Consider the following 11,155-nt stretch of genomic DNA (forward strand, 5'->3'; position numbering starts at 1 on the left):
ACCATCCACTCGATCCCAGGCTGTGCTTCCTGAGTCTCTCAGTTTAGACTCCTCAGCTTTGTTTGGTTCTGCTGTTTTTAAGACAGTGATTTCGATGGAAATTATTTCCAACTTGCAGAAAGTGTGCAGCTGTGGGACGCGGGCACCCGTGGGCTCCCTCCACCCCCGCACCACACATTAATCAAGACATTTTGAGAGACAATTGCGTCCTTATAACCCTGATCGTCCAGTATGTCAGTTTGTAGATTATTTCCTTAAAGTACTAACACACTGGGTCACAAGCTCTGAAAACCAGCAGTGGCTCCTGGCCACTGGAGGAGGTGGTGCTTTTGTTCTCAGCTGGAGTCTTTCCTCTGCGCACATACCAGTGTCTGACCACCATTCCTGAGGTCAAATCATCCTGTTATGCTGTCTGTGCACCGTTTGAGTTCCCAGGGGCAAGGCTTTGTTACTGCTTTGTTCGCAGGGATGCATTTCCTCAACAAAGGCATTTCCTAATCTACACGAAGGGGCCAGGAAACAAAGGCGTCCTAGAAAATTGGAGCAAGTCATAGCTCCTATTGGTATTCTGTCTAAGCTCCAACCCCACAGCTACCTGGGAACAGCCCCGTATGCCCCGCCCCACTGTTGCCTAGCAACAGCCAGATGTGCCTGACTATATAAGGAGCTGCTTGCCCCCTCCTCTCTCTCTTGCCCTTCCTCTTCTCTGCTCTCATGCCCTCTCTGTCCCTGTTCCTTCTCTCTATCTCCCCCCACTTCCCTCCACGTGCTCATGGCTGACCTCCTTTGTTCCTCCCTTCTTCTCCTCTTCTTCTCTCATTAAACCTCTCCAGTGGAACCATGTTGGCTTGGTATGTTCTGTCTGGTCACCGGGTTGAGATTTAAACCCTAACATCGGTGCCCTCTCTAGTCAGGCACAGCTGGCTGTTGCTAGGCAACTGTGGGGCGGAGCAAACCTGGCTGTTCCCAGGTAGCTGTGGGGCTGGAGCTTAGACAGGATACCAACAGCTTTAATAAAATGAGACAGGAGAGAGGCATCTGGAACTGAATGCTCAGAGTTGTCCTGGCCACTTAGAGATCTGTTCTGATGGGATGGGGCAGCTGATAGCCTGGAGGGAGGAAGGAACCCAGCTACTTGGGAAACTGATACGGAAGAATTGCCTGGCAAATTTAGTAAGGCTCTGTCTAAAAACAAAACAAACAAACAAAAAAAAAAAAACGAAAAAAAAAAAGATTGGTTGTGTGGCTTAGTGGTAGAGCACTTGCCTGGCACTTTGAATATCTAGGTTCAATCTCCAGAACCATGAAAGGAAGGAAGAAGGGAGGGAGGGAGGAAGGAAGGAAGGAGAAAGAAAGAAAGATAATTAGAAGGAACTAAGCCATTGTGAAGGTGTGTGTGTGTGTGTGTGTGTGTGTGTGTGTGTGTGAGAGAGAGAGAGAGAGAGAGAGAGAGAGACAGAGAGAGAGACAGAGAGAGAGACTGCATTTTCTCATTATTCTGTGGCCCTACCATTGCTTGGAAGGAAGACTTAACCCACAATAGAGCAGAAGCAGGACAGAGTCCACCTCCTCAGCCTCCTGAAGATTCTGTATGTGGCCTCGAGTAAGGTTCCAGGAGCCGTCTAGGAAAGGCTAAGGCTTGCAGGTGACCTTCCTGAAGATGGCCCAGTTTTTTAACATGGTCTGCGATGGGTGAACTCTGTGAGGCAAGGTCCCACAGAGACATCAGGGATGTTTCTTGCAGCTGATATGCCTTTCCTATTGCAATTATTAAAAAATATATAAAAGTCCTGGACATTAGTGCACCCTATTGAGCAGATTTCCTGCTTCTCAACATAAAGATTAACTTTTGTGAATTAATGATGTTTAGATGAATTAATGATTTTACAAAATTTCTGATTTGGTTTCAATAATCTTAGAAAGTTTTAAGAGATAGTTTTAGCTGTTTTGCTAAAAAGTTGTAATAAAGTTAGAATCAAGAATAGAAGGTGCCCATTCCTCATAATAGTAAGTAAAGGCTGCATAATAAGAAATACAATGAGCTTTCATAATTATACTAAAAAGAAATAGACTTGGGACAAATTTGTGTTTGAGGAAAAGCATTCAGGTCCAAAGATATAGCCATAGTGTGCACTCTGATAAGTCAAGGTCATATGAAACTGTTTCTTTGAACATACAATGAGCATATAGAATGAAACAGTGCTTTGAACTTGTTATTGATACTCTGTAATTCCCATTTCGTGTAACAGTTTACCTATGAGATAATTTTCTAAAGACCTTTTGTCTAAGAAGGTATAAAAAGGTCAGAGAAAATAAAGTTGGTGGCTTGGGCTCTGCCCCATCCATCCATCCATCCATCCATCCATCCATCCATCCATCCATCCAAATGTTTGGGTACAGCCATATTCTGCTTCACCTGGTGTGTATGTGTCTGTGTAAGTGATATCTTTCCTTTATTCTTTTCTCTCGGGTTCACAAAGAGTTAATGAGCTCACTGTTCAGCAAGAGGCTTCTGGCTGACAAGAGAAAGGAGCACTAGCAGAAAACACTTTTACTTAATTCCCCAAATGGCATGTGTTAATTGACAGAATATTAGCGCTTTCTAAAGCACGAGTAATAAAGTGTTGATTTTAGCACGGAACAATAAGCCAGAACAGTAATAAAGATTGCAGTTTCAGGCAGCCCTGGGAGCATGGTTCCTAGCAGAGCCTTCTCTTCACTGAGCAGTAGGAGAGAACTGAGCAGTGGCGCTAGGATGGGAAACAGTGCCTTCCATTCTCATATGGAAACAGCGCAGAAAACCGGTGTCTGTCAGCTTAAAGACCATGATCTGACTGAGTTCCCCTTAGAGTTGCAGAAGCTGATGAGCAATCTTAGGACCATCAATTTGTCCAACAAAATTGACAGTCTACCACCTCTGATAATAGGAAAGTTCACTCTTCTAAAGAGCCTATCCCTCAACCTCAAACTGACTGTTCTACCTGCTGAACTAGGCAATCTGAAAAAACTAGAGACACTAAGTCTCAACAACGATCCCCTGAGAGAGCTACCGTCTACCTCTGGGCAGCTGTTGGCACTGAAGACCCTGAGCATCTCTGGGAATTAGCTGGGAGCATTACCACCCCAGCTTTGTAGCATGTGACATCTGGTTATAGCAGATCTCTCCAAAAACCAGATTCAGAGTATACTTGACACAGTCGGGGAGCTGCAGGCCTTTGAACTCGATCTCAGATCTCCGTGAGGATATCCTGCTGTCCTCCCCTCAAAGTCCTCCGGCTGGAAGAAAGCTGCCTTGAGCTCAGCCTGCTTCCACAAAGCGTCGTCAGCAACTCCCAAATCTGCCTGCTCACTGTGGAAGGCAATCTCTTTGAAACAAGGAAACTTCGAGAACTAGAGGGTTGTGATAAGTACACGGAGAGGTTCACAGACCAAGAAGAAATTTGCATGATGTTCTCCAGGACCATGGGACACTGACTTGGAACCTCTGTTGGAATCTGAGTCAAAGGCTCCTGACGTTGGATGCGCTGCAGATAACATTTTACTCAATGACCTTTTCCTTTTCAGGACTATGCCAGATGAGTTAAAGGAAAGGGATTTAGAAGTAGGAGACAGGAAGAACCCTTCATCTTGAGCCATATAGGGCCATGGCCAGTGTCGATCTTCAAAACCGCGGTTAGTTGGGCTCTAAGGAACCAGTAGGCAGTTGCTGTTCATGCAGGAGAATGCTGCCTGTTAACAGGGGGACCCATGCCGCAGCTTAAGACTTTGTTGAATTGCAGACTGTCAGCTTTCACAGAGTCAGTCCCCATCAACTCTGTGTTAACACATCATATTTTTTTATGAAATTCTAATTTGTGGGGAACATGTATGGCTAAGGGTGGATGCTTTAGTTCCAGTACATTAACTCAGTAGCCATGCTTACACTTGGAACTTGGGATATACATAAACACGTTAACTGTCTTAAAGAGAGCTTTGTCAGGAGGAAGGCCACCAAGAATGTTCCCTAAGGCTGCAGTAGCGATTTTTGTTTTTTAACTATTGCAGGTGCCTTATTGGTAGAGGGCTCTGAAAGAGCTAAAACTATATGGAAAATTATAATTTTTTTTTGTTTTTAGACAGGTGTTTGCTATGTAGCTCAGACTTGCCTCAGACTCAAAATCTCCTGACCTCAAACCTCCCCTCTCCCCAACATGCTGGGATTATAGGCATGTGCCACACGGCCTACTTGTAAGATTTTTAAATTAATTTTAGTATTCAAGATTTTCTTGAAGCTTTGTTAAAAATCATGTGCTATTTCTGGCAGCCCCTCCCCTTTTAGTATTTATAACTGTACTAATTGGATTACCTTGAATAAAACCATTGCTACAGTATTTTAAAGTAACCTATATTTATCATGGTTATTCTCTGAATGAGAATATTCTAAATAAAATATTTTTAGTGGAAAAAAAAACAATTAAGTTTACCCAGTGATTAATAAAGCACAGAACAATAAGAAAAAGTTAAATTTTTAGCACATAACAGTAATAAAGAGTTAAATTTTCCCAGCACTTCATGAAGCATAGAACAGTAAGACAGAGTTAAAGTTTTTTTGCACAGAAAAGTAATAAAGAGTTAAGCTTCTTCAGCGCTTAATAAAGTACAGAACAGTGATATTGAGTTGTAAAATAAAGATACAGCATTTAATAAAGCACAAAGATTTATAAGATAAAAATAAAGCACAGAGAGATAAAGACAAAAGAAGCCTCAGAGAGTTAAAGAGAAAAGAAGCCACAGAATAAGCAAGAGCGTGTTAAGTCTCCTTAAGCCAGTAGCTAATAGCATCCAGTACAGTTAGAGAAAGAGATCATCAATATTTTGGCCTGTGTCCAACGCTGTGTCCTACCTCAATTCCCCTAAAGCTGGGCAGGTCCCCGGCAGTGTGGGGCTCATGGTATCTTGTCTCCCTCTACCTTCCACCAGCTACGTATGCAGCTGACTGTGACCTTAGGGTCATAGTAGGAGGGCTCAAGTTCCAAGGGTCATTTAGCATCATGGATCAGTGCACCTAAGATATGGAAAAGGGGAGACCACCCTTTTTCCTCTCCCTTTTTAGTAACAGAGTTTGGTTTTATATGAGATGGCAATGTGCTTCACTAAAGAGTTGCCTTTTCTATCCTCTTGGCTCCTATTTAATGTTCTTCTCAAGAGATGCTCACAGAAACATGGGCTGTCCTGCCCTATCTGGCTGCCTAAGGATGGTTTTCCTCATTAGAATTAAGCCTGCTTATGCTCAGTGATAGTTCAGTCCTTGTGTTCAGTTGAATTGAGCCCTATCATTTTCCATGCTTCATTCCAAGGTAGAAGGAAGACATCTTCTTCATAAAGAGGTTATTTATAAAGAACATGAACACACTTAGTGCCCAAAAAGAGGTAAGTTTCTTTCATTCTGTTAGGCACAATACTAATGTTTATCAGGGAAGTGTTCAGGTTAGCTTTTTGTCAACTTGACACAAGCTAGGATTATCTTGGAAGAGGGAACCTCAACTAAGAAAATGCCTCCATCAGATTGGCCTCTGGGAAACTCTGTATGACATTTTCTTGTTTGATATGGGAGGGCCCAGCCCACTATGAGCAGTGCTACCCCTAGGCAGATGGTTCTGGATTGTACAAGAAAGCAAGCTGAGCAAGCCAGTAAGTAGCACTCCTATATAGCCTCTACTTCAGTTTCTGCCTCCGAGTTCCCACCTTGACTTCCAGCCCTGACTTCTTTGGACAATGGACTACAAGGTATAAGCCAAGTAAAACCCTTTCTTCCAAAGTTATGTTTGGTCATTGTGCTGGATAATTTTATCTGAACCTGACACAAGTTACAGTCATCTGAGAGGAGGGAACCTCAATTAAGAAAATGCCTCCATGCAAGCTCAAGGCCCTGGGTTCGGTCCCCAGCTCCGAAAAAAAAAAAAAAAAAAAAAAAGAAAAGAAAAAAAAAAAAAAGAAAATGCCTCCATAATATCAGGCTGTAGGCAAATCTGGAGGACATTTTCATAGTGATTGATGGTGGGGGGCCAAGCCTATTGTGGGTGATACCTTTTCTGAGCCGGAGGTCATGGGTTCTATAAGAAAGCAGGCTAAGTAAGCCAGAGGAAGCAGCACTCTTCCATAACCTCTGTATCAGCTACTGCCTCTAGGTTCCTGCCCTATTTGAGTTCCTGTCCCTACTTCCTTCAATGATGGACTATGATGTAGAAGAGTAAGTGATACAAGCCCACAAACCCCCCTTTTCCACAACTTGTTTTCAGTAATGGTATTTCATCCTAACTAGGACACTCATGTAGGTTTTTTAAAGATTTATTTCTTTGTTTGTTTATTTATTATAAGAAGAGGACACCAGATCCCATTACAGGTGGTTGTGAGCCACCATGTGGTTGCTGGGAATTGAACTCAGGACCTCTGGAAGAGCAGTCAGTGCTCTTAATCACTGAGCCATCACTCCAGCCCCATCACGTAGTTTTGCAACAGCAATAGAAAGTCAGTCTAGAACAGTAGGCTTCTCAATCAAGCTTCCATGAAAGTAGACAAAAAGTAGTAAACACATTTCAGTGGGATTTGTTTTAAGTAAAGACAGCATAAGCAAGAATGCACATTTCCCTGCAGTAAAGGTATAAAGATTTTAAGTTGTTGTAATGGATATTCCTTGTGCTTGACTGTATCTGGAATGAACTACAATCCTGGATTGGAAGGCTCACCTGTGATCCAGATCTTGAAGCTGGGATATATAAGTTTCTGACCTGGATCTTGACATCGAGATCTTGTGGCTATGAATCCCAGGAAGCAAGGCAAGGAGATCTTTGAGTTCAAGGTCATCTGAGACAAAGCAAGTCCCAGATCCAGGCATGGTGGTACACACCTTTAATCTGGGACACAGCTTCTGCTGGAGACCTACATAAAAACATTGGAAGAAGGAAGATTCACTCTTCTTCGCCTGCTTGCGTCGTGAGACTGAGCAACTATTAGATCCTTGGACTTCCATTCACTGTGGATCATTGTTGGGGAATTGGACTACGACTGTAAGTCATCATAACAAATTCCCTTACTCTATAGAGACCACTCAGAAGTTCTGTGACTCTAGAGAACCCTGACTACAGTGGTCATGTGAGTATGGGAAGTTCTCCATGTTATGCACACCTCCAGGCTGTGAAAGCTGATGCGCATATCAGGAACACTAGCACTATTGTGGATCCTTTGCCTGGAGTTGAGCATTAGCCACATGGGTGAGGCATGGTTGGTGGCTAGTGGAGACTTGATGACTTACCCCATATTCTCTAGATGAGTCTATGGCTTGGCCCTGCAGTGAGAGTGGCCTACTGTAAACAAGATGTGAGCTATCGTACAGCACTGTTGATACAAAAGAGTGGATGTGGTTTCCCTTACTCCCCAGCCTTAAGCATTGGCCATTTTCAAGATTGGCAGCATAGTGGGAGCTGGGTACTCCCCACCCTCTACAGGATGTGCCATGAAGTTGCTGCTCCATAATATGTTTTGTGGAATTGGATGCTCCTCACAGCCCTCCACAGGATGCTCCATGGAGCTGGGTGCTACTGAAGACGCCCTGACCCCAGACCTCAGTCTTGGAGCTAATTCGAGCACTGCTTTATTGTGTGCACTGTGCATGAAGAACAAACTCACTTCTAGTCTTTCATCGTTGTTTTCTCCATTACTTGCTCTAGAAGAGCCATCTTGTCCCATTCTGAGACTGGATGCTCCTTGTTTCCTTTCTGTGCTAGGGCTATGAGGTCCTTGGCCAGCTTGAGGAAGGAAATAATAGTCCATAGATATAGAGTGACTCTGAATGTCTCTAAAAGCTGCCTTGGGAAGCTTTTGGGTGGAGGACTTCATAGCTCTTAGACTTTCCTTGTGTCTTTGGTGCCTTCCTGGATTTCGAGCCACTCTGTCCTGTCCTGTGGCTCTGGCCCCTTAGGCTCTAAACTTCACTGTGGGGTTCAGTTTGCTTGGAGCATTTTTGTCAACTGGACCAGAAGGCTAGCTATCTCCTTCCAGGAATTTGCATTGCCATTTGGATCAGAAATGATGTCTGGACCAAATCTCCCTCTTTGACATGAGCCAAACTCCCTATGCCAGCTGCCCTGTGCGGTGTCTAGCCACAATCAACAGGTACTTATTCCAACCCACTATTTCCCACTTGATATTGAGTTCTTTCTTGTGAATATCTCACTAATGATATAGAAAGCCCCTCCCTGCCTAGAAGGATAGCTGGTCTACCTTTTCGGATCCTTCTGGGCTCCTCAGCCACTTGCCTGGTAGTCTGCTGAGTTCCTATGAGTACATGGGCCAAGAATTCTGGATATTCTTGTCAGGGAGCTCATGACAGTTTGGAGAAGATAGACGAATACCAAGGACATGAGTACTCTGATATTCAACCCTGCTGTGCAGAGAGATATGATGAGGAACTTTAGGTATTATGACAGGACCAGGCTGTCCTAGATTGGCGTATGGCACAGACTTCCTCGAATAGTTTGTATTAACAGGAAACTGCTCCTATTGGAGTGAGAGGAAAAGAGAGTCTAGATTTTCTGGATGAAGTCAGGATAACAGAGTCTGGATTGAGATTTATTTCGGAGGCTTATGTTCACCAATGTGGATCAGTGGTTTGGGGAAAATGAGGGCACAGGAGGCTCAAAAGTGAGGTGTGGGAGGGACTGTGTGTTCTTTCTGTGAGAACCCCCTTATCTAGGGTGGATGGAGATGTGAAGGTGATGGAGCAATGAAAGGAAGAGGGGAACCCTTCAGGGCCCAGAAAAGACCTTTGCAGTACCCAGTTTCTGAGCCCAAACAACAGTGATGATATCAAGGCCTAGGGGCTCTGAGTCCTCAGGCTGAACTAAATTCAGGGATCATAACGGAACCATCATTTTTCTATGGGCATAAGGAGCCACAACTGGTCCAACAAGCATGGAACCTGTGACCCATGAAAAAACTCTCAGTGCTGGCTATAGAGCAGCCTAGGCTACTTGGTATCCGGACTACAGGAACATCATAAACCTGGAGCAATAAACTGACTGGCTGGTAAGCTTCCACACCAACGTTGATCCCCGTATTGGATCACAGCAACACATCCACCTACTTGGCTTACCTTCACTATCAATGAAAGCTATCTGGGGCCTGAAACCTGAGCTCAGGGAAGTTGTGGGCAGCTCCCAGTGTCTGTGTGTCTTCTTAAGATCTCATCTTGCAGGAAATCAGGTGGGTATGATGGGGGAAGACGGTAGGCTTACAGCCTGGGCTGGGGATGAAGACACCTCAGAGCCTTCCCACGAGATCTAATGTTAGGAAGATTGCCTGCACAAACTACACCCCTGCAAGGTTTATCAGATGCCCTCCTCCAACATCACCACCACCACTGACTCTCCTCCTCCAAATTCTCTGCCTCAGAGATGGAATACACTATGTAACTGTGTGTCCATTCTATAGACAAGGAAATTTAGACAAAAAATTTTAAATATAAAACCAAAGCACTTTGTCTAAGAATGTAGAGATAGCTTAGTGAGTAATGTGCTTGTCACATAGGTGTGAAGACTGAAGTTCAAATCCCTAGAAGCCATATAAATGAGTGGCCTATAATTTAAGATTCAGGAATGCAGAAACAATAGATGCCCAAGACAAGCTGGCTAATGTGATTCCTAAAAAAACCCTCAGACTTCCACAAGCACATGTGCACCCCCACTCACTCGCTCTGTGCACACATACATGCAGCATACAAACACAAAGGGAAAACTTATCAGAATACTTACTCCTAAGATTTTCAGTCAAAATATAGCATATTTCATAAAGCCTTTCACTTATGCCTAGGTGGTACTATTTCTTATCTTCAAAGCCATAAAATATGAGGATGGAGGGGACAACTCGGTGGTTAAGAGTAATCTACAGATTCAATGCAACCCAAAGAGAAATTAAGGGGGTTGGAGAATATTGTCAAAAAACATTATATACATGCATGAAAACACTATAATAAATCCAATTATCCTATATAATAAATATTTATTAAAACATTTTTGAAAGCTTTACTATAGATCCAAGCTGTTTTCAAAACACACACACACACACACACACACACACACACACACACACACGCGCGCGCGAATTTGACAAAACTACAAAACACCAGTCAATGTTCTGCCAGTGTTCCCAGCTTTAGTGAGGTAGAGAGAGGTGAAGCCTGGGGATGCATTGTCAAGACAGCCTTGCCTAAATTATTGATCTCAAGTGAGAGACCAGTCTTCATTTTTTTTTTTTTTTTTTGGTTCTTTTTTCTGGAGCTGGGGACCGAACCCAGGGCCTTGCGCTTCCTAGGTAAGCGCTCTACCGCTGAGCTAAATCCCCAGCCCCGAGACCGGTCTTCATAAACGCAGTGGATGTTACCTGAGGACCAGTACCCAAGGTCAACATTTGGTCAAGAGGTGCGTGCAAACATACATGAACACACACTGTATACAAATGGAGCATAATTCAGACTAAAAGCTATGGCACATGCCAGAACATAGATCCCCCGAGGATTTTACACAAAGAGAAATAACACAGTTGCCAAGAGACAAATATTTTATGGTTTTATTTGTACAGGGAGCCTAGAGACATCAACTTGGTAGCAATGGAAAGTAGTATGATGGCTGCCAAGGGCTAGGAGAGGGAGAAGTGAAGTGTTAGTATTTTTATTGGGTATAGAATTTCAGTTTGAAATGGTAAAAGAATGGTGGTGATAGATGGGAATCATAATCCCACAATACTGTGAATGTACTTCATGCCACTCAACTATCAACTTAAAAAGATAAAAATGAGAGCTTTCATTTTACAAGAATAATAAATAAGAGGTCCTCCCCTCCCCATAAAATGATAGGGAGTCTGGGCCCTGTAGAGCTGTAACTCAGTAACAGCAATGTTACCGACTTTGGTCAGTTTCTTAACAGTTTCACTGCATTTACATACATGTATCTTAAAAATAAAGTAACATTAAAGTGTCTACCAAGGTCTTTTCTAAGGTATCTGTTGAAATCTCAGAGGAAACTCCGTTGAGTGACTTAGTGTAATGGAGGCGGCTGTTGGCTGTGAGGTGCTGAGAAGAAGGCAGAATCACAGAGAAGCCTGAGTGCTCTGCACAGCACTG

General features: G+C 43.5%; 1 pseudogene; it reads left to right on the plus strand.

Annotated features, from left to right (window-relative positions):
* Positions 1–2,755: 2,755 nt before the first annotated feature.
* Lrrc57-ps2 (leucine rich repeat containing 57, pseudogene 2) lies at positions 2,756–3,448 on the plus strand (annotated as a pseudogene).
* The last annotated feature ends 7,707 nt before the right edge of the window (positions 3,449–11,155 follow it).

Source organism: Rattus norvegicus, chromosome 11 (assembly GCF_021556685.1).
Source record: "Rattus norvegicus strain SHRSP/BbbUtx chromosome 11, alternate assembly SHRSP_T2T, whole genome shotgun sequence".
Lineage (NCBI taxonomy): Eukaryota > Metazoa > Chordata > Mammalia > Rodentia > Muridae > Rattus > Rattus norvegicus.